The 20,610-nt window shown below is 50.1% G+C and overlaps 1 long non-coding RNA gene across 2 annotated transcripts in view; it reads right to left on the minus strand.

Moving 5' to 3' along the window:
- Positions 1 to 19,997, minus strand: part of LOC105469108 (uncharacterized) — a 28,168-nt gene extending 8,171 nt beyond the window's left edge. Inside the window, exons 1-4 of one of the 2 annotated variants that reach the window (XR_979816.2) lie at positions 19,911 to 19,997; positions 13,883 to 14,035; positions 11,658 to 11,793; positions 11,376 to 11,450 (exon numbers count right to left, since the gene is read on the minus strand). This is a non-coding gene — a long non-coding RNA (uncharacterized lncRNA). Of the gene's footprint in view, positions 1 to 11,375; positions 11,451 to 11,657; positions 11,794 to 13,882; positions 14,036 to 19,910 lie in introns of those variants that run through there. The other variant, XR_011615291.1, reaches the window with a different exon arrangement.
- Positions 19,998 to 20,610: the final 613 nt, after the last annotated feature.

The following is a 20,610-nucleotide window of genomic DNA, read 5'->3' on the forward strand; positions in this document are numbered from 1 at the left end:
CGTGAAGCCCAGCAGAGCCTCATCAAGGCACCCACGCCAAATAGCAAGCAGTTCCTGCCTCAGCCAAGGGGCTCCTCACACACCTGCCCCAGGCTCCCTCCCTCCTCAGCAAATCAAACGACTGTGCCTTACAGGTCTGTGCCTGTGCTCCCCGGCATTGAAAAGCTGTCAGCCAGGAGTCCACCAACACACCCACAGTGAATATCTTTAGTTGAATGGGGTTAGGAAGTTTTTTCACTTTCTTCTTCAAACTTTCTGTGGATTTGTAAGTTTCTACAATGAAAAAGCATCACATTTACAATCATAAAAGGAGATTTTTTTTTTAAGGTAACAGAGAGGAATAGCATAAACAAAGCACAGAAGTAGAAATGAATGGAGGAATGTGGAGGAAATGTCAGGGCAATGCAGAGGCTGGAAGCTTCAGTGGCGGTGAGTTGGGTGGAATCAGATGGCAGGATCCCATATTACTTGGATTGAAAGATCATGGCTCTGCTGGGTGCAGTGGCTCATACCTGCAATCCCAGCACTTTGAGAGGCCGAGGTGGGCTGCACCTGAGGTCAGGAGTTCGAGACCAGCCTGGTCAACATAGTGAAACCCTGTCTCTACTAAAAATACAAAAATTAGCCAGGTGTGGTGGTGCACACCTGCAGTCTCAGCTACTCAGGAGGCTGAGGCAGGAGAATTGCTTAAACCTGGGAGGTAGAGGTTGCAGTGAGCCAAGATCATGCCACTGCACTCCAGCCTGGGTAACAGAGTGAGACTCCATAAAAAAATAAAAATAAAAATAAAGCATGGATCCCTGCAAGTAAAGAGGAGCCAGGCAGCCCCAGAAGAAGGCCATGCCATGGAGGGCACAGTATGGAAATGGAGGGGAAATATACAGTTCTTTGGAGAAACCATTGAGCTACTGAATCAACTCTCACCTGAAGTATACTTTACCTCTGGACTTGCACACACACCAATTAATCCCTTTAATTTTTTTAAGACACTTTGAGTCAAGTTTTCCATATATCGTAACAGAAAGCATGCCAACTGGTAGAATGTGAAAAGGAGTGTGGCTTGGAGAATGTTGCCACTGGCTGTCCCAGTTAAAATAGGGGTGAGTCCCTTAAAAAGAGCTAAGCCTGAATCTTCCTACTGATGGATGGGATGGTCGTCCTCTCTCTCACTGGCAAAAGGACATTTTCTGGGTATAATAAGGGTTTGGATATAATAAGATGTGCCACAGGTCTGAATTCCATAAACCCCTCCTGCAGACATAAGAGCAGTTTGTCCAGCCTCAGGGTTAAATTGCATATGAGGATCAGGTCTGCAGGGAAGTGTACAATGGGCAATGGGGGGCTGGCTGCAGGGATACCGCTCACACTTAGGTGTGTAGGAATGCGGTGGGCGTTGTTATAATACAGGTTCTGGTTCAATAGGTTTGGGGTGGTGCCTAAGACTGCATTTCTAAAAAACACCCGGGCCATGCCAAGGTGGCCAGGAGCTACAGTAAGATTTAAATAAATAAATAAATAAATAAATAAATAAAAACACATCTCAGCCAGGCATGATGGCTCACAACTATAACCCCAACACTTTGGGAGGCCAAGGCAGGTGGAGCACTTGAGGCCAGGAGTTTGGAACCAACCTGGGCAACATAGGGAGATCCTGTATCTACAACATAGGGAGATCCTGTCTCTATATATAAATATATAAATATATATATATATATATTTTTTTTTTTTTTTAAATTAGCTGGGTATGGTCCCACACCTGCAGTCCTAGCTACATGGGATACTGAAGTGGGAGGATTGCTGGAGCCTGAGAAATGGAGGTTGCAGTGAGCCATGATTGTGCCACTGCACTCCAGCCTGGGTGTCAGAGAGAGACCCCAGTCTTAACATTTCAAAAAAAGTAAAAAAATGAAAGCACACTTATACATGTGGCTTCCTTCATCCAAGCACCACATTAAATAACTCAGCCTCTGGGGGTGGTTGTTCCTTCCCCGTCCCCTTCCCAGCTGTGTGACCTTAGCAAATTACTTCTCCCCTAAACTTTGGGTCCCTCACATATAAAAGTGGGGTAATGATAGTGCTCACCTGCCACCTGCTAGGGTTGTTATAAGAGGATAAAACACATAAAGGACTTAGCATGGTGCCCGGCACACAGTACGTACTCAATAAATGGTAGCCGCCGTTCTTATCACAGCCCGGCAAAAAGTCTGTACGATCTACGCTTTGAGGAATGTTACAAGTAAATGCCACTTTGTTAGCCCAGAATGAATGAAATTCAATTAAAATCTCTATTGGAACCTCTCAAAGAACATCAAAGGTGATTCTGTTCATAACCTGCAGCCAAACTCCTGAAACTTGTCTCTCATTTCCACACTCCTCATTTCTTCCACCGCCTCCCTCTGGTTTAACATTTACGTGGTACATGCGTTTAGTTCCCCTGACCCCCTTCTTTTGTTTGGCTTTTGTTTTGCTTTGTCGGGGTGTGGAGGGGTGCTTAGTTTTATTTTGCGTCTGCCTCCTCCCCAGACTCTGTACAACCAGGAGGACCCAGGAGCTGACCCAATGTGGAGGTTGGTTCTCCTCTGCTTGAACGTGGAAAAACCCGACTCAAGCTGACACCATCAAAAAAGGGAATTTTTAGGCCAACATAACTTGAACCTCCAAGGACCAGTGGGACTGGTGCTGAACAGATCTGGGTTCAAGGTCCCAGCTCCTCTTCCTCTCCTGGCTCTGCCTCTCTGAACTGGCATCATTTTTTTTTTTCTATAGAAATCCCCAGCTCACAAACCCCAGCCCCCAGCACAGACAGAGAGAGTGTGCAGGCCCTGGAGCTCAATTCAAAAGGCCCAGAACGAAGGCTTATTGGCTCCAATTGGTCCATCTCAGGTCATGTGTCGATCCCTGAGCCAATCCCAGAGGCCAGAGGGCGGAAGCCACTCATTGGTTCAGCCTCAGCCATGTGCTCCACCACAGCCTGGGGTGGAACCAGCCTCAGCAGAACCACAGGCCTGCCTATGAAAACCAGGACCCTGCGTATGAAAACCAGGATGCTGTTAGAAAGGAGAATGGACCCTGGACAGTTAAAAACCATACACACGTGTAATCCACTATGCGGGATGTCTCTCCTCCTTGGAAGGCTGGGGGAGGAGAGGTTGGCAAAGCTCTGCAGGTTGCAGAGTCTCAGGTCCCTGGGCTGAGACGCCCTGGCTGTGCTCAGTATGAAATCACTGGCAGTCGGTGTATGACAAGTCTCTGCATCTCAGAGTCTAGGGGTATATTACATCCCAGAACACTGCAGCAATTTTTTTTTTTTTTTTTTTTTTTTTTTTTTTTGAGACAGGAGTCTAGGTCTGTTGCCCAGGCTTGAGTGCAGTGGCGTGATCTCGGCTCACTGCAACCTCCGCCTCCCAGATTCAAGCGATTCTCCTGCCTCAGCTTCCTGAGTAGCTGGGATTATGGGCGCACGCCACCACGCCTGGCTAATTTTTATATTTTTGGTAGAGACGGGCTTTCACCATGCTGGCCAGGCTGGTCTCGAATTCCTGACCTCGTGATCCATCCACCTCAACCTCCCAAGGTGCTGGGATTACAGGCATAAGCCTCCGCACCTGGCCTAGCTCAGGCCTTTAACGTGTCACTCCTGACTCGGCCCCCCATGCCATCCAACCAAATTCCTCTGCCTGACATGTGAAGTTCTTCATGATCTCGCCCCATGCACCCTTCTGCTCCCTTGGGGTAGCGTCCTTTCTCCCTGCCACCCCACAGGCTCACCCTCATCCCTGTGCCTCTGTTCCACAGCCCCCAATCCTAGAAGACTTCTCTTCCCTCCGCTTATCCAAATCCTGGTGGAAATGACCCTGGAAGAGATGGCGGACGAGCTGGTTCTCCTCCCGACTCTCCCAGGAGTCATGCAGACTTCCATGCTGCAATTATCCAACCTCATGGGTCAGAGGGTTCCTTGCCAGTTGGTGAGATGGCTGCTGCCTGCCTATGTCAAGAGGAGAGGTCGAGAGAATGGAGACGAAGCACGTGAAAGTTTCAGAGAGATGCCTCACCAATGAGAGGAGGACGCTGTATGCTGAAGGGCTGAGCCTAAGTCATGCCCACCCCTGGCAGGTTTCTCTGATTCCTCAGTGTCCCTGGCCCTGTGTGTCTCTGGGCCTGGTGGTCTCCACGCTGTAACAAGACTGAAAGCACAATTGAGCAGGAGGGGCTGACAGCCCACCAGGATCACAGAAAGACTCTTTTAAACTGAAGACATTTGAGATATGGCAGATGCAGAAAGGGATCTTTTCTGAGCTTCCCTTATCTGATGAAAACAGAGATTCCCGAGAAGTCAGCTGCCATCGCCCCCACTGGGGGAGTCTCCAGACACGAAGGCAACTGACCTTTAACACTGTGACATTCCACAAATACTGTGTAAACGAGCTGACCCCATCAGCTCAGGCTGCCGAACAAAATGTCATAGACCAGGTGGCTTAAATGAAAGACGTTTATTTCTCTCAGTTCTGGAGGCCGGAAGTCTGTGAGCAGGGCATCAGCAGGGTCGGGTTCTGGTGAGGGCTCCCTTCCTGACTTACAGGCAGCCGCCTTCTTACTGTGTCCTCACATGGCAGAGGGGGAGAGACAACAGGCTCTCTGGTGTCTCCTGCAAGGGTTCTAATCCTCTCTGAGGGCCCCGCCTCCATGACTTCATCTTGACCTAATGACCCCTTAATTGCCCTACATCCAATCTCATCACATTGAGGGTTGGGGTTCCAGTGCATGAATCTGGTGGGGATACAAACATTATGTCCACAACATAAGCCTTGTCCAAGCATTTTTTTTTTTTTTTTTTGAGACAGAGTCTTGCTGTCACCAGTCTGGAGTGCAGTGGTGCAGTCTCAGCTCACTGTAACCTCCACCTCCCAGGTTCAAGCGATTCTCCTGCCTCAGCCTCCCAAGTAACTGGGATTACCGGCATGTGCCACCATGTCCAACCTTTTTTTTTTTTTTTTAATATATTTTTAGTAGAGACAAGATTTCACCCTGTTGGCCAGGATGGTTTTGAACTGACCTTGTGATCCACCCGCCTCAGCCTCCCCAAGTGCTGGGATTACAGATGTGAACCACTGTGCCCAGCCTGTCCAAGCCTTTTATGCTTTCCCACTAAAGTCCTAACCCTGCCCTCCAACCACCCCATCCCTCCCACCCATTAAGCTGGTATATAAATCCTTACCCCTGGCTGTTCAGAGAGCTCCTCCTTACAGAGTACTCCCACGTGCATGTGACACAAACCTGTCTTTCCTCCTGTTAACCTGTTTATTCGCAGGCCCCCCACCACACGAACCTAAGCTGGTAGAGGAAACGTTCTCCCACCAGAGCCAGGCACCATATGACTGTGAGCATGGAGTTCTCATTTCCTTAGTAAGGTTCCAGAGAGGACAGAGAGTGTCTTCAGCCCTCTCTGTGCCCACAGACAGCAGCCTCATCCTCAGATCTCCCTTTCCTCTGAACATGCAAGATCATGACCTGCTTCCCCGTCACTGGTTCTGATGGAACCTGTGTTTTTGTGTGTGTGTGTGTTTTGGTTTTTTTTTTTTTTTTTTTTTGCCTAAGTCTTATCCCCCAGCCACACTAGACTTATTGCCAGACTGGCCCATTCTTTTCATGCATCTGACACTCTAGTGGAGGCTGGGGTTGAGTGAAAATAAATCTAGACTTTGGCCAGGCATAGTGGCTCACGCCTGTCATCTCAGCAATTTTGGAGGCTGAGGCAGGTTGATCACCGGAGGTCAGGAGTTCGAGACCAGCCTGGCCAACATGGTGAAACCCTATCTCTACTAAAAATACAAAAATTACTGACCATGGTGGTGGGCACCTCTAATCCCAGCTACTCAGGAGGCTGAGGCAGGAGAATCACTTGAACCTGGGAGGCGGAGGTTGCAGTGAGCTGAGATCTCACCATTACACTCCAGCCTGGGTGACAGAGCGAGACTCCATCTCAAAACAAAAAAATAAATAAATCCAGACTTTGTAAGGAGAGACTTTATCCACAAGGATTATTATTGCAAGGGGGTGAGGGTCTAGGGGACACTAAAATAGGGAGAACGCTGTGACCAAGAGATCTCCAAGTGTCTCAAGGGCAGGTTTATGTTGCATGCATGTGGGAGTACTCTACAAGGAGCGGCTCTCTGACCAGTCAGGGGTAAGGATTTATATACCATCTAAAAAAAAAAAAAAAAAAAAAAAGAGGCTTTTTTTTTTAAATAAAAAAACAACAAACAAAGCTAGAAAGAACCACTGTGGGGAAGTGGATGAAAATGTGGCCTGGGTGGACAGTGGACAGGGAGAATGTTTCCACCTGAGTCCAGCCTGTTCTCAGGAGGGACTGTGTGCTGAGAGTGGGCCAAAGTGCAGAGGTCTGGAGAAAGGAGAGAAGCAGAACCAAAGTTTCGCTAAGAGCCACTTTGTTCCCATTGACCAATAGGGACCAGCATTTTGCAAATCACTGATGAGGCCAAGATCGAGAATCTGGAAGGCCAGTGTCCGTCCCTGCCATACATAGGTAAACATGGGAGGCATCCCAGAGTTTTCTCTAAGTCATGAGAAGAAAGATATGCCTTTGCAGCAAGCTGTTTTCCGAACAGAGGGTGAGGGGATTCCTGTAACCTCGGCTCTTTTCCAGGGACAGGGGCGCTCAGGTGAAATTCAGCATTGTCACTGGATATACACACACACATGCACACACAAATACAGACAAGAAAGCCTTGTTTTGAGAGCTTCCTGTAGTTGCTGTTTGTGTGTGTTTTTAATCTAGAGACACAAATCTGAATCTCTCAGTGAGGGCAGACTGAACCCTTGTTTAGGGGATTACCCTCTTCATGGACCTCTTGGTTTTGCAAAGTTGGCACCCATTTCCAGCTTTAAAATGAAGATCAGAAGAAGCCAGCAAGTTTGATATGGAGAACAGATGCTCTGCATAGCAATGAAAACTTCCTCTGAAATTATAGCTGCTTTCAAGTATAAAAGTTTCCTTTCCCCAGGGCACTTCAGAGGATTGGAGGCCTGGACTCGAGGAGGGAGACCTGCCTCAGACACTCCTGGAGCAGGGAGCATAAGGCTGAATCAAAGTCAAAGTTGGGGCTGAGATGAGGGAGGAAGGAGGGAACCCCATGGATTCTGGGAGTAGGCAGGACACCTGTGTTTTCTTTTCTGGATTGTAATTCCCTCTGCCTGCCCAGGCCTTTGGGAAGTCTATAGGTAGTCCAGCCTGTGGGGAGCTAACGGGAGGCACCCAGTGGTGTGCTGCCAAATATTTAACAACTGGCTCTCTGGGAGCTGGAAAGTGGGAGAGGAAGATTTCTGGTTTGCAGCATTTGCCAATTTCCATGGTGTCAGTACAATCACCATAGCCAATTCAAAGCTACCAAGCTTGAGAAACTCCTGAAATTCAATAATCAGCACTGGTATACCGGTACCAGCCAGCCCCAGCAACGCACTAGTGCGCCTCTTACACTTAAGGCAAAACCACATGGAGAGGCAGTGGACAGAAGCCTGGGGGAGCTAGTTACAAGGTGGCCAAACGAGCAGAGCAGGCTGGGTGCGGTGGCTCATGGCTGTAATCCCAGCACTTTGGGAGGCCGATCACGAGGTCAGGAGATCGAGACCATCCTGGCTAACACGGTGAAACCCCGTCTCTACTAAAAATATAAAAAATTAGCCGGGCATGGTGGCACATGCCCCAGCTACTCAGGAGGCTGAGGCCTTGAGAACCGCTTGAATCCAGGAGGCGGAGATTGCAGTGAAGCCAAGATCGCACCACTGCACTCCAGCCTAGGGAACAGAGACAAACTGTCTCCAAAAAAAAAAAAAAGGAGCAGAGCAGCAGGCGGGCTCTGATAACTGGCTGGGACGGCCTGATCTGGGAATGTGGAAGTATTCCTCAGGGGTTCCCAACAATCTCTGCACTAGGGAATCTGTCTGTAACAGATTGGGTTTCCTGTGCTCAAGTGGAGGCTGGGACTCTAGCGTTACTTGGGAAGCACAGGCACTGAGTGCTAGATCCTGTGTGGCTGACATCAGCCTGTTAGAGAGTGCCTTGCAAGACCCCGACCCTTGAGTTTCCCCAGTCTGTGTTCACTGGCTCCGGAATCACTGGAGGTTTGGTGGAAGGCACCTAAGTATACGCGTCTGTGGGCGGGTGGAGCAGTGTACGGGTTTCTTGCACAGAACAGGCACCCTCTGGGTAGCTCAGCGTGACTGTTAGAGAGGGTTCCTCAGGGTAGGGGATGAGCTCCTCCACATCTGTGTACGTGTCAACACAGACGGCTAAATGCAAACGCTTTTAATCAAGGCCAGAAACTGCCACCACTTTGGTTACTTCCTTTCACCATATCCACTAGCTGGGCAAGGTGGAGATGATGAACAAGAAGTTAAGAGGCCTGGAAATGAAAAGCCATTCATTTAATGAAGTCATTTCCTCCCCTCCCTCCATGGCTATGCCATGAATAAATTTGCAATCAACATCTCAAGGGTGCAAGAAATGGTGCATGACTTTATTTTCTTTAAGTCAAATTCAATCTGACTCCAAGCCCCATCCCATGGGGATGACAAGAAACAATCCTTTTCAATGTTGGGGCTCCCTCCCCAGGGTCATATTGAAGGAGAGAGACATCCCTGCAAAGTAAAACTCTTGAGGAGCCTGTCTGTGGTCTGTCTATACTGGTCCTGGACGTCCAGCAGCTCTCCAGCATCTGTGCTAGGTTAAGGCTTAGACTATGTTGAGGGGGAACCCTGGTACCTGCCCTCCACCCCACTCTCCACAACCCCTACTCCCTGGGCATCTCAGGGGAGCCAGCTGCAGAACTCAGGGGTGGGGGTCATCTCCATCCTATTCTGGAAGAATCTCTTCTTTCTCCACTTTTATATCTGTCCCTGAAAAGCCTCAGCCCTCTGTCTTCCCAATCTCAGCCACCCAGCACCACGTCCTCCTGAGCCGATCCTTTCACAGGAGTCAGGAGGAGTGAGTTGGGCTCTACAGCTTCTACCTTCAACCCTGCAAGTTCCCTAAGACAAAGAGGCACAATGACTCCCTGGGATAGGGGAGTGGAAAATACAAAGAACCAAACCCAGACAGTGTGAACCTTCCACTGCAGTGAAAACAACATGCCAATTAACATCAGTGTTAGCCTGTCCTGTGTGATCGGGAGAAGAAAGGGAGAAAGTTGTGGGGAAGAGAGACGGGGTCCCATCCTCAGAACTGTGGGGGTGGACAGCAGCTGGTGTGGTGACCACAGGTGCGGCCTGCCCATGCCAATGATGGCTGAGCAATATCATCGGGGTTGGATAGCAGCACACAAAGGGCCAGAGGCCGGGCGGGGAAGGGGAAGGCTGGAGTCACACCTTCTCATACAACATTTGCAGACTCAGCTTTTTTGAGGTTGATTCCCTCCTCAGCATACCAAGCACCATCCCAGGGTCCATGGTCTAAACTGTGAGACTCGGCCAGGCACAGTGACTCATGCCTGTAATCCCAGCACTTTGGGAGGCAGAGGCGGGTGGATCACCTGAAGTCAGCAGTTCGAGACCAGAAGACCAGCCTGGCCAACACAGTGAAACCCCATCTCTACTAACAACAACAAAAAAAAAAAAATACAAAAATTAGCTGGGCGTGGTGGCACGCACCTGTAATCCCAGCTACTCGAGAGGCTGAAGCAGGAGAATCGCTTAAACCTGGGAGGTGGAGGTTGCAGTGAGCCAAGGTGGCGCCACTGCACTCCAGCCTAGGTGACAGAGTGAGACTCTGTCTCAATAAACAAACAAGCTGTGAGACTCACCTGCAGATGTGACTTTCTTTTCCCCCTCCTGCCTCCATCATCCCGCTGGTCCACATCCACCTTCCTCTCCTGGCCCATCCCATGCCCTTCCCAGCTCCTGTTACGCTCATCTCTAATGCACTGTTAAACACTAAGATAAATCCACTGGTAAAGGCAGAGACAACTGGGTGGCTGTGGCTGCCACCTTCCTGGTGAGGCCAGTGTCACCACATGAGTCTGACAACGTTCGGACCCCCCTTCTGAAAGCGTTCATAGTCCCTGCTCAAGGCAGGGTGACTGCCAAGACCCACAGCATACTCCATCTTTCATCCTCCCAGCACCCCAAGTAGCAGAGACAGGGGAAGGGGATGGAATGTCTGGCTCCATCTTAAACCCCAACTCCATTACTCAGCAAGCCTCAATCCTATTTCTCTGTTCGAGAAATTCATGGCACTCAAGACCTGTCTAAAGAGTTCCCCAAGGCCCCCATCTCTGCCCAGAAGACCCCAGTCACAAACGCAGAAAAATAATAGACCATCCCTGGACACCGTGTCCCAGGTCCAGGTGTACCCCAGTCAGCTTGTGGAGACTTTGGGGCTGAGCCTCAGGTTGGGCAACGATGATGATAACCACTGAACTAACTGTGTCTGCCCTGTGCCCGGCCACTCTTCACACCTGCTCTAAGACTGGGAGCATCCGTATCTCCCATAGAAGAAAGGAAGCCCGGAGAAATCACTTCTCCAAATGCACACAGTTCATGAGCCTTAAACAAAATCTCAGGCATCCAATGCCCTTTTATGTTGCAACTTTGTTACAGGCCAGGAGGAGGGAAACATGTCGCCCCCACACCCGTGGGTAATTAACGTGGATTCATTTATCAGATTAGACACGCTCAGACAAGAGCAACAGATAGAGCCCTGAACAAATAACTTTCCAGAGCAGGAAAGCCACTGAAGAGGACTAAACGGTCGGGGAGCAGGCTAGGAAGCCCCCCGCATAGTGGGGGCCCAGGTGCGGTGCAGTACACAACCTGCACAGCTGTGCACAGAACCCGCGAGAGTCGGTGCGGGTGTGATTGGTTTTGCTTCTGTCTGCTGGGGCAGCGCTTCTCACACTCGAATGTGCTGCGGGGGCCTGGGGGATGCTGTTAAAATGCAGATTCTGATTCAGCAGATCTGGGCTGGAGATGGAGCATCTGCATTTCTAATAAGCAGCCAGACGATGTGGATGCTGGTTGACGGCCATACAATGAGCAGCAAGGTTTAGAGGCGGTTCCAATCGTCCTAGGGTTAACCTGCCACATGGAGCAGACCAGGGTATCTCTACCTCCTCAGAGTTCCCTCCTGGGCCGTCAGCGGGGGCTACAGATGCACGGCCTCTGATGGGGACTTAAATCCCCTTACTGGGATGCTGTGTGTGATTGGACCTCGTCACACTTCCCGCTGCAATTGCTGGCACCAAAGCAGCTTAGGGAACCAGAGGGACTGAGGAAAGTAATATCCTCACAGCCCGGGGGGTGTAAATAATGAAAGTCAGATCCATAAGTAATTACTTTTTAATTAATTAGGAATGATGAATAGCGAGGACCCAGCGACTCTCGGGTGGAGTGGTGTTAACTGTAATAGCCTTGTTCCTTTCCCTGCCCAAATTGATTTGCTGGCAAAGGAGACAGAGGGAAAAGATCACCCTGGGTCTGGGAGACCGAGGAGAGCAAGGCAGGGACAGAAGGACAGTCCCCTCCCAGGGCTGAGCCCCAGGAACCTTGACCAAGGTCAGAGAATTCTCCCCACCCCATTGAAATATTTTGTTCCTGGAGAAAGACACGAGCCACACTTCTCACTTCCCAATTCTTTACAGACTTACCTAATTAATCTTCATGCACCTCCTGGAGGGAGAGCCAAGTGCTTCTTCCTTTTCACTCAGCAGGAACAGAACCGCTGTCCAGGGAGGGCCTGCTCCAAGCCACAGTGGGTGGGAGAGACCCTTCCCAAAGGCACACCTGGGAGGATGGGAAAAGGAGAAAGGCCAGGTGACCCCCAGGAGGGCCAAGGGTCCGTGTGGTATTCCTCTCACCCAATGCCCTAAGCATAGTAGATCCAGACCCTGCCCCCTGCCTACCACTAACTCATGAACAAAGCCTGAAAGCAGAGCCATTTGGGAGCATCACCCCTATCCACCACATCTGGAAGAAATTACATCATTCAAAGGTGTTAAAGGCACCGAGCGTTCCAGCTTCTCCGTTTGTAGAGGAGGCAATATTGGATCTCAAAACGTGAACACCATTAGGCATCTACAAGGGGTCCTGGTTCCTCTCCTCCTGCCTTTAATGACCATGTGGACCCCCTACTTTCCTCCAGTTCAACCAGGGAGGCCGGCAGGTGGGAAAATGACAGGGTAAAGATTTCTCTACGCTTTTGAAGAAGAGCTGGGTAAACTAGGGTAAGGCCAGTGAAGTACGTGCCTCCAAATTTAAGGGGGTGACCCCCAAACTCAACATATTTGCCAGGTTTGTCTCCCCAGCTGATGCACTTGCCAGGGTCCTCAATGTCAGACTCCCAGGGAATCCCTGCTAAAGCAGCACCTTCCCCGAGGCCCAGCTGGGAACTAAGTTTTAGGCAGCTTTGAGGAAAGAAAGTAAGCCAGATGGGAAGAGAGAGGAAGTCAGGGAAAGGAAAAGAAGCAAAGAGGGCTAATGCTCACTTAGTACCTGCCCTGCCAGGCCAGGTTCTTTGCACACTTCCAAGGAAAACATTTTTGCCCCCATTTACAGGGTAAATTAAATTCCCCCACTTGTGCAGAATGCGTCTGAGAAAAAAAAAAATCCACGATGAACAAAACATCCCAATGTTAAACAAAGACCAGACCCAGCGCTGCCCTTGGCCTCCTACCTCTCACTCTAGTCCCAGCCCTATAGGACCCTGTCTTTATTTCAAATTTGCATAATTTTTTCATTGTGGATTGAGGAGCTTTGAATTTTGATTTTAATATTGTATATCTTGATTACCTAGTTTTTAAAAAATCCCCCTCCCAAATCTAGTGCCCAAGGGAAATGCCTTACTCACCCAACCCTTGGTCGTGTTTGGAAGCCATACGGGGTAGTGAACAATGAACATTGATTTAAGAATCAGACACAAAACCAAATTCAGCTTTGCCATGACACCTAGCCAAGCCTCAATTCCCCCTCCATAAAAATGGGCTACTAGTGCCACTGCAGGCTGATGGTGAGACTGGTGACAAATGCTGACCTTGGCACGTTGCCTGGCATAGAGCAGAGGCTCAGTAAAACGGCAGCTCCCTCCTCTGCCCAGTCCTTCCACGCCCCAGTCCCTGACCACAAAGACAGCTATCAGTCAGGGGCCCACAGAACCCACCCAAGCTAGGTGGGGACCTCCAGCTTCTCAAAAATCCTTCCTGGGTCTTTCTCTGGCAAAGGGAGAAATGAACTGTAGATTCAGGGTGAGAAGGGAAAACTGATAATTGCAGCTGTGTCAAACCAATTTGTTTGTGTTAATTGCCACCAATTAAACTTCCTTTTTGTTGTTTTTGTTTTGTTTTGTTTTTAAGTTTTAAGTTACCCCAGGTCAGGCTATCTTAGGGAAGTGGATTTCTGGCCAGATGGTAAGAAATGCTTTTATCTACCCTCACCTGATATGGAAGGAGAAAAATAAATTTCAGAGACACTCGGGAGCAATGAACAGATGGAAAAGAGCTGGGGAGGATATGTCAGAGAGAAATGAGTGACTGGGACAGCGTGACAAGCCCAGTCCCCATGAGCAGAGGGAAAGAGAGACCAAGGGCAGCCTAGGCTGGCTGGCTACTCAGTGTGTGGTCCGTGGACCGGCTGCACAGGCAGCACCTGGAAGCTTGTAAGAAATGCAGCACCTCACTCACCACCCCAAGCCCCTCAGTCAGAATCTGAATTTTAGCAAGACTCCTGTGGGGGTTTGTATCCACAGTACAGGTTTGAGAGATGCTGGCCTATCCCACTCTGAGACACACCCATCCTGTATAGATCTTCCCCAGGCACCAACATGGAGGCTCCTTAGGCCATGGACTCTTCTGAGTCACCCCACTCATTTCTAAAGCACCTGGCCATTCACCAAGAAAGGTCCTCTCAATGGTTCCATATCTTCTGATGCAACTCCATTCCCCAGCAGATCACTCCTCCACTCGCCACTCTTCTGGGGCTCCAGGAACTGTCCTGCTCTGTCTGGTTGGATCCAGCGAATGGGAGCCCCCACCTGGAGATGGGAGGCAGGAAGAGAGAAATGCTGGGGAAGGTATTCCTGACTCCTCCCTAAAGGGCTTCAGACTGAAGCCCCTTTAATGGCTCTGCTCTTCTCCTTCTGGCCACATCTGCTGGGCACCCCCCTCCAAGGCTAAGCTCTATGCCGGGGTCTATTAACCTGGCTCCCTCCTCTTGCCCGGGCAGGCCTAAGGGGCACAGCAGCTTCCTGGCTACTGTTTAGTAGATGCATCTGATGGCAATAACTTGAGCACATCTCAAGAATGACCCCGTAAGGCAGGCGCACCTGAACGCACGCTCAGAATTCCGAGCTAAGGAATCCAGGAGGAGCCAACCCAGAGAGTCATTCCTTCTCTATGAGGAACATCTGAACCCCCAGCCAGTCTGTGGAACACAGGCCATACAGGGGATCGAGGCCCATGGTTTTGGGTTAAATGAAGGTGCCCAGGTGGAGATGGTTAAGGGAGGGTGCTAAGTAAGAATACTGTGTAAACTGCATGCTTTTGTAAGCAGTGGTGGTTCTCCCGCCCAGCCCACAGCTGCTGAGCTGTGTGCTTCATCCTGTTGGACTCACTGCCGCTGAACCCTCCCCTGTCGGTAATCCCCCAGTAAAGCCCCATGTCTCATCTGCTGGATCTGGGTCTCTTCTTTGGCCTGTTGAACCTGGTGCCATCCCCATTGGAGTTAATAGGGATTTGGCACAACAGCCACTCCCTGGATATTTCATTCTCCTCGTTTGCCTCAGCCCTGCTGTCTAATGGGTTTTACTTTATTTAGGTGCTGCAAGGTCAACAGATCAGCAGACAACTGACATTGAAAAGACTGTCTATGGTACCCACAGGGGCCACACGGAAAAGCAACATGCTTGGTTTTGAGACAGAGGAAGGCGGCAACCACGGGCAAGAGCCTTCCCTGTGGTTCATCGGGATGAAATGAGCAAGGCACAGTGGGCAGATGTAGCACTGGCAAGTGTGAGTAATTTCAGTGGACTCAGACATCGGAGCCATCCCTAGATGTCTGGCACCTAACCCTGGGGTGTTTAGTGCAGGTAGATGTGGTCAGAGTGAGAGCCCAGCAATGGAGGGAATTGAGGGCGTAGACTCTGGATTGGTTGGTTTGTATTTGAAGGGTTCACCTACACCACCTCCCAAGAAGATTCCTCCCAAGGAAGTGGGTGCGGCGGGGGGGGAAAGAGGAAGGCAGGAGTCTGAGGCAAGAGGATTCGGGCAACGGCTGGGCGCAGTGGCTCACACCTGTAACCCCAGCACTTTGGGAGGCTGAGGTGGGTGGATCATGAGGTCAGGAGTTCAAGACCATCCTGGACAACATGGCGAAACCCCCATCTCTACTAAAAATACAAAAAAATTAGCTGGGCGTGGTGGTGCATGCCTGTAGTCCCAGCTACATAGGAGGCTGAGGCAAGAGAATCACTTGAACCCAAGAGGCAGAGGTTGCAGTGAGCTGAGATCATGCCACTGCACTCCAGCCTAGAGACAGAGCTAGACTCCATCTCAAAAAGAAAAAAAAAAAAGAAAAAAAGTACTGGAGCATCATCCAGTTGTTCAGACATGTGCAGCCTACGGGTGCAGGGCTGATATTAAAGCACTAAGTGTACAGAAGCTAGGACACGGTTAATACGCCTACCTAGACTTCTAAAATCATCCTCTTAATAAACTTTTCTGTTAAGCCTTTGAATGTGCCAGCTGCTTCCTGCAGGGCCCTGACTAAATCAAAAGGCAGCCTATGCTCATCTTTGACCCTGTTCTCTCCTCTCCAAGAGCGTACCTGGATTTTCTTCACCTGGACCCTGGGTCATTAACTACACCTGAAACAGAACTCCAGTCTCTCTAGAATAAGCTTTTAGATATGTAAGCAGACCTAATAAACATTTTCATAGGCGACTTTCCACCTCCAATACATACACAAAGTGACCCTGAAAAGTTTTTTTTTCTTTTTTTGGTTGAGATGGATTCTTGCTCTGTAGCCCAGGCTGGAGTGCAGTGTTACCATCTCAGCTCACTGTAACCTCAGCCTCCCAGGTTCAAGCAATTCTCCTGCCTCAACCTTCCGAGTAGCTGGGATTACAGGCGTGTGCCACCACACCCAGCTAATTTTGATATTTTTAATAGAGACAGAGTTTCACCACGTTGGCCAGGCTGGTCTCAAACTCCTGGCCTCAAGTGATCCACCCACCTCAGCCTCCCAAAGTGCTGGGATTATAGGCGTGAGCCACCGCACCTGGCCGACCCTGGAAGTCTTAATATACAGCTATGCACGGGAAAGCAGGAGCAAGGTCTTCTTTCTAGTAAAAGGCAAGAGGTCAGAGTGGGAACATCAAGTCTTCTCTCATCCCCTGAGAAAACGGGTCATCGTCCCTTCTCTGCCTCCCAACCATCCCTGAATTCTGTGACCGAGGGCAGGAGTCAAGAATGTGCTGTGCATGCTCCTTGGAGCTCAGAGGCGAATGATGATCAGATTCAATCATTATTAGTGATCTGCATATTCTCTACAGCAGATGAAATAACTGTACAGAAGAGCGGGTGGAAGGGAGAAACCCAGAAATGCCTTTTCCTTTCAGCATTAAAACAGCAATGCTATAAAGCTTGCTGCGATTAATTAGCACTCTTATTAGCACCTTTATCTACTCATCCCCACACAGTGTAAATGCCAGAAAGCATCAGGCAGCTGTCAGCCCAGGGCCTGGGCAGAGCTCGGGAGGGAGGGGCCTTCCTGAGTTCCCATGCTAGGGGCAGGGAGGATGTATGTGTGTTGCCTAGAGATAGCTGCACCTCCACAGACCAGAAGACTGAATCTCCTGGGCACTGAGCCAGTGGGAGTAACCCAGGGAATCTTGTGTGTACAAAGAAATGCCAACTGCCAAGTAGCCAGGGAGAAAGAGTGACACACACACACCCCTCCTAAAGTATCCACGCTCCAAGACTCGTTGCCCAGGCCGGCTTCCTGATCATGTGACCGATGCAGTGTCACCCGGGGTCTCGCAGTCGGAGGGGCCCCAGGCTTGGAGTTTCATCCTCTGAAGTCGCCTTCTTAAAACTTGATAATTTTATCTTTGAGGCCGGGCACGGTGGCTTATGCCTGTAATCCCAGCACTTTGAAAGGCTGAGGTGGGCAGATCACCTGGGGTCAGGAGTTCGAGACCAGCCTGAGCCAATATGGCGAAACCCTGTCTCTACTAAAAATACAAAAATTAGCCAGGCACAGTGGCGCGTGCCTGTGATCCCAGCTGCTCAAGAGGCTGAGGCATGAGAATTGCTTGAGTGCGGGAGGCAGGGGTTGCAGTGAGCTAAGATCATGCCACTGCACTCCAGCCTGGGCAACAAGAGCGAAACTCCGTCTCAAAAAAAAAAAAAAAATTTAAAAAGACCGAGAGCCATGGCTCACACCTGTAATCCCAGCACTTTGGGAGGCCAAGGCAGGCGGATCACGAGGTCAGGAGATTGAGACCATCCTGGCTAACACAGTGAAACCCCATCTCTACTAAAAAATACCAAAAAAAGAAAAAGCCAGGTGTGGTGGTGGGCGCCTATAGTCCCAGCTACTCAGGAGGCTGAGGCAGGAGAATGGCATGATCCCAGGAGGCGGAGCTTACAGTGAGCCAAGACTGTGCCACTGCACTCCAGCCTGGGCGACAGAGCGAGACTCTGTCTCAAAAAAAAAAAAAAAAAAAAAAAAATCTATCTATCTATCTTTGAACCTGTGGTTTGTAAGTGAAGTCAGATGGGACACTGGAGCATTCTTCGGGGCTTGGGCCTCTGGTGGTGGCCCCTCCCTCTGTTTCCACACCTCCCTGGGATGATTCTCAGCTGCTAACTCTACCTCCTCCAGCAACTGCTGCTGCCCTGTCATTCCCCTGTGGCAAACTGGGGTGCCAGAGGGTCATTGTGGAGGTGTGTGCCCCATGGACCAAATTGTGAAGTGGGGCCACAAGCATCTGTGGGCATCTGTGGTCACCCCACAGATATCCCTATACTGACGGAGGGAAACTTACAGCAAATATAAACATCATGATGGGTAGAAGAGAAAGCGATAAGAGAAAGGAACAAGCTTTTTTTTTTTCCTTTTTGAACAAGGATTCCCTACATTTTCGTTTTATTTATTTTGTTTTGTTTTGTTTTGTTTGTTGGGGGGTTTTTTTGAGACCAAGTCTCACTCTGTTGCCCAGGCTGGAATGCAGCGGCCCAATAGCAGCTTACGGCAACCTCCGATTCTCAGGTTCAAGCGATTCTCCTGCCTTAGCCTCCCAGATAACTGGGACTACAGGTGTGTGCCATCATGCTCTGCTAATTTTTTTTTTTTTTTTTTTTTTAGTAGAGTCAGGGTTTCACCGTGTTGTCCAGGCTGGTCTCAAACTACTGACCTCAAGTGATCCTCCCGCCTCAGCCTCCTAAAGTACTGGGATTACAGCCGTGAGCCACTGCCTCCAGCCCCATTTTAAACTGGGCTCTACCAATTATGAAGCTGAGCCAGCCCACTGCTTCCAGGGCATGTTTGGGGGTGCTTCACGGGGCTCCCCCAGCCCTCTGATCAGCTGTGACTACTACATTTAATCCTTTGACAGACACATTGAACCCTGCTATGTGCAAGGCTCCGGATGAGGTGATATGGGGGATGGAGGGATGAGAGTCACAGACCCCCGAAAAAGCCACAACCTCGGGGTTCAATTGCTCCTTCTCTGCAACTGTGCGTGTGTTTTTAAATAATAAATGTAGAGAAAGAAATACTGATGCCAATGTTTCAAGCCTAAGCCCTGGCTGAAATTTACTTAGCTGGGGAGGTGAAGAAAGAGTGACCTCAGTGGGGGCAACTTGGTAGCAGTTCAGACCCCGTAGGATGAGCCTGTTCCTTAACTGTAGAGTGTCTCAGCAGTGCTGCCCTGAGGTGGTTAAATATAAAAGAGCTAAATCAGAGCCGGTTAAGTTTCTGGTTCTGCTACTTACTATGTAACTTTTCGAGTTTATTAAAGTCTCAGCTTTTACTTTTCTCTGCTCTTGAATCTAGCAAACAAAAAATGTGGATTAAACAACATAGAATGGGCCGGGCATGGTGGCTCACGCCTGTCATCCCAATACTTTGGGAGGCCGAGGCGGGTGGATCACCTGAGGTCAGGAGCTCAAGACCAGCCTGGCCAACATGGTGAAACCCTTCTCTACTAAGAATACAAAAGTTAGCCAGGTATGGTGGGGGGAGCCTGTAATCCCAGCTACTCAGGAGGCTGTGGCAGGAGAATGACTTGAACGTGGGAAGTAGAGGTTGCATTGAGCTGAGATCGCGCCACTGCACCTCAGCCTGGGCGACAGAGGGAGATTCTGTCTCAAAAAACCCCCCAAAACATAGAATGCCCATTAGCGGGTGTGCAGAAACAGGAAGCGTGAGGGATGAGGAGAAGCCAACAGAGAATGCATCAACGAGCATCCCTGCTCTGGCAACTGAACTCAGTTCCGCTGGGGAACCAGGCAGCATGGGCCTCGGAATCATCCCTCAGAAGATCAGGAGGCTGAGACATTCATCCGCCACCTCCCACCCCCAAGGATGTCAGCTCCCCTGCATTTCTGGGCTGCCATACACTCCAGGTGGCAACCCCAGCAGCTGGAGGAAAAATCCAGAATATAAATGGAAGCATGGGATGGTGCCCGCTGTGGGAGCTTGTGAGTGTGCCTGGACACTGCCCACCACAGCTAGAGCTGAAATTCCAAGTCAGCTGGAGGATATGACACAGGACACCAAACCGTCTGCTTCTAAGGCCCAGCTGTGGCAGGGAGCCGGCCAGAGGGTGGGACCCAGGCCTCCTTGTAGTGGCTGCATGCAACAGACGAGAGTTTGCAGCAGTGCAGGCATGAGCCAGCACTCACCAGTGGAGAGGAGGAGCCCATGCCTGTCCCAGAGTGAGCCCTGGGACCAACTCCAGCAACATCATCGTTGGGTTTTCCAGGGCCTGGTGTTCAGGCCCCTCCTTGAAACAGCCGTGGGGACCGGGAGGGCAGCCCAGCAAGGCCCCACTGACTGATGCAGAGACTTCCCTGCTGGGTCTAGATGATTTTCACCCAGGTTTCTGGGAGTAGAGCTGTTCCCAGAGCTCCCCTAAGCTCGTGCCCAGATGGCAAATCATGATCCTGTGAAACAGAAGGAGAAATGGTGCGCACATGTGAGCAGGTGAATGGATGCGGGGCTGAGGAGCCTGGGCTGAGTGCAGGACAGCTGGGCTCCACCCTCAGCTCTGCCCCCACCACACTGTGTGATGTCCCAAGAGCTTGAGACAAGAACTAACACTGATTGAGCACTCACTCTTTGCTGGGCACCACCCTGGGCGCTTTACAAGGGCAAATCCATTTAATCTGTGCATCATCTCTACCCCTACTTTACAGATTAGCAGCCTGAGGAATTGAGACATTAATTGGTCTGCCTCAGGGGACAGCTGGGATCCAGAGCCCTGTCTGACCCAAAGGCACATTCTTCTCCTCTGTAAAGACCTCTGCTCTGATAACTGCACTGGACTTTGGCCTTTAGTGAAATCAGTAAGTAGAAAGCGATTGGAAAGGAGAATGCAGATCA

Source organism: Macaca nemestrina, chromosome 17 (genome assembly GCF_043159975.1).
Source record: "Macaca nemestrina isolate mMacNem1 chromosome 17, mMacNem.hap1, whole genome shotgun sequence".
In the NCBI taxonomy this organism is placed as follows: domain Eukaryota; kingdom Metazoa; phylum Chordata; class Mammalia; order Primates; family Cercopithecidae; genus Macaca; species Macaca nemestrina.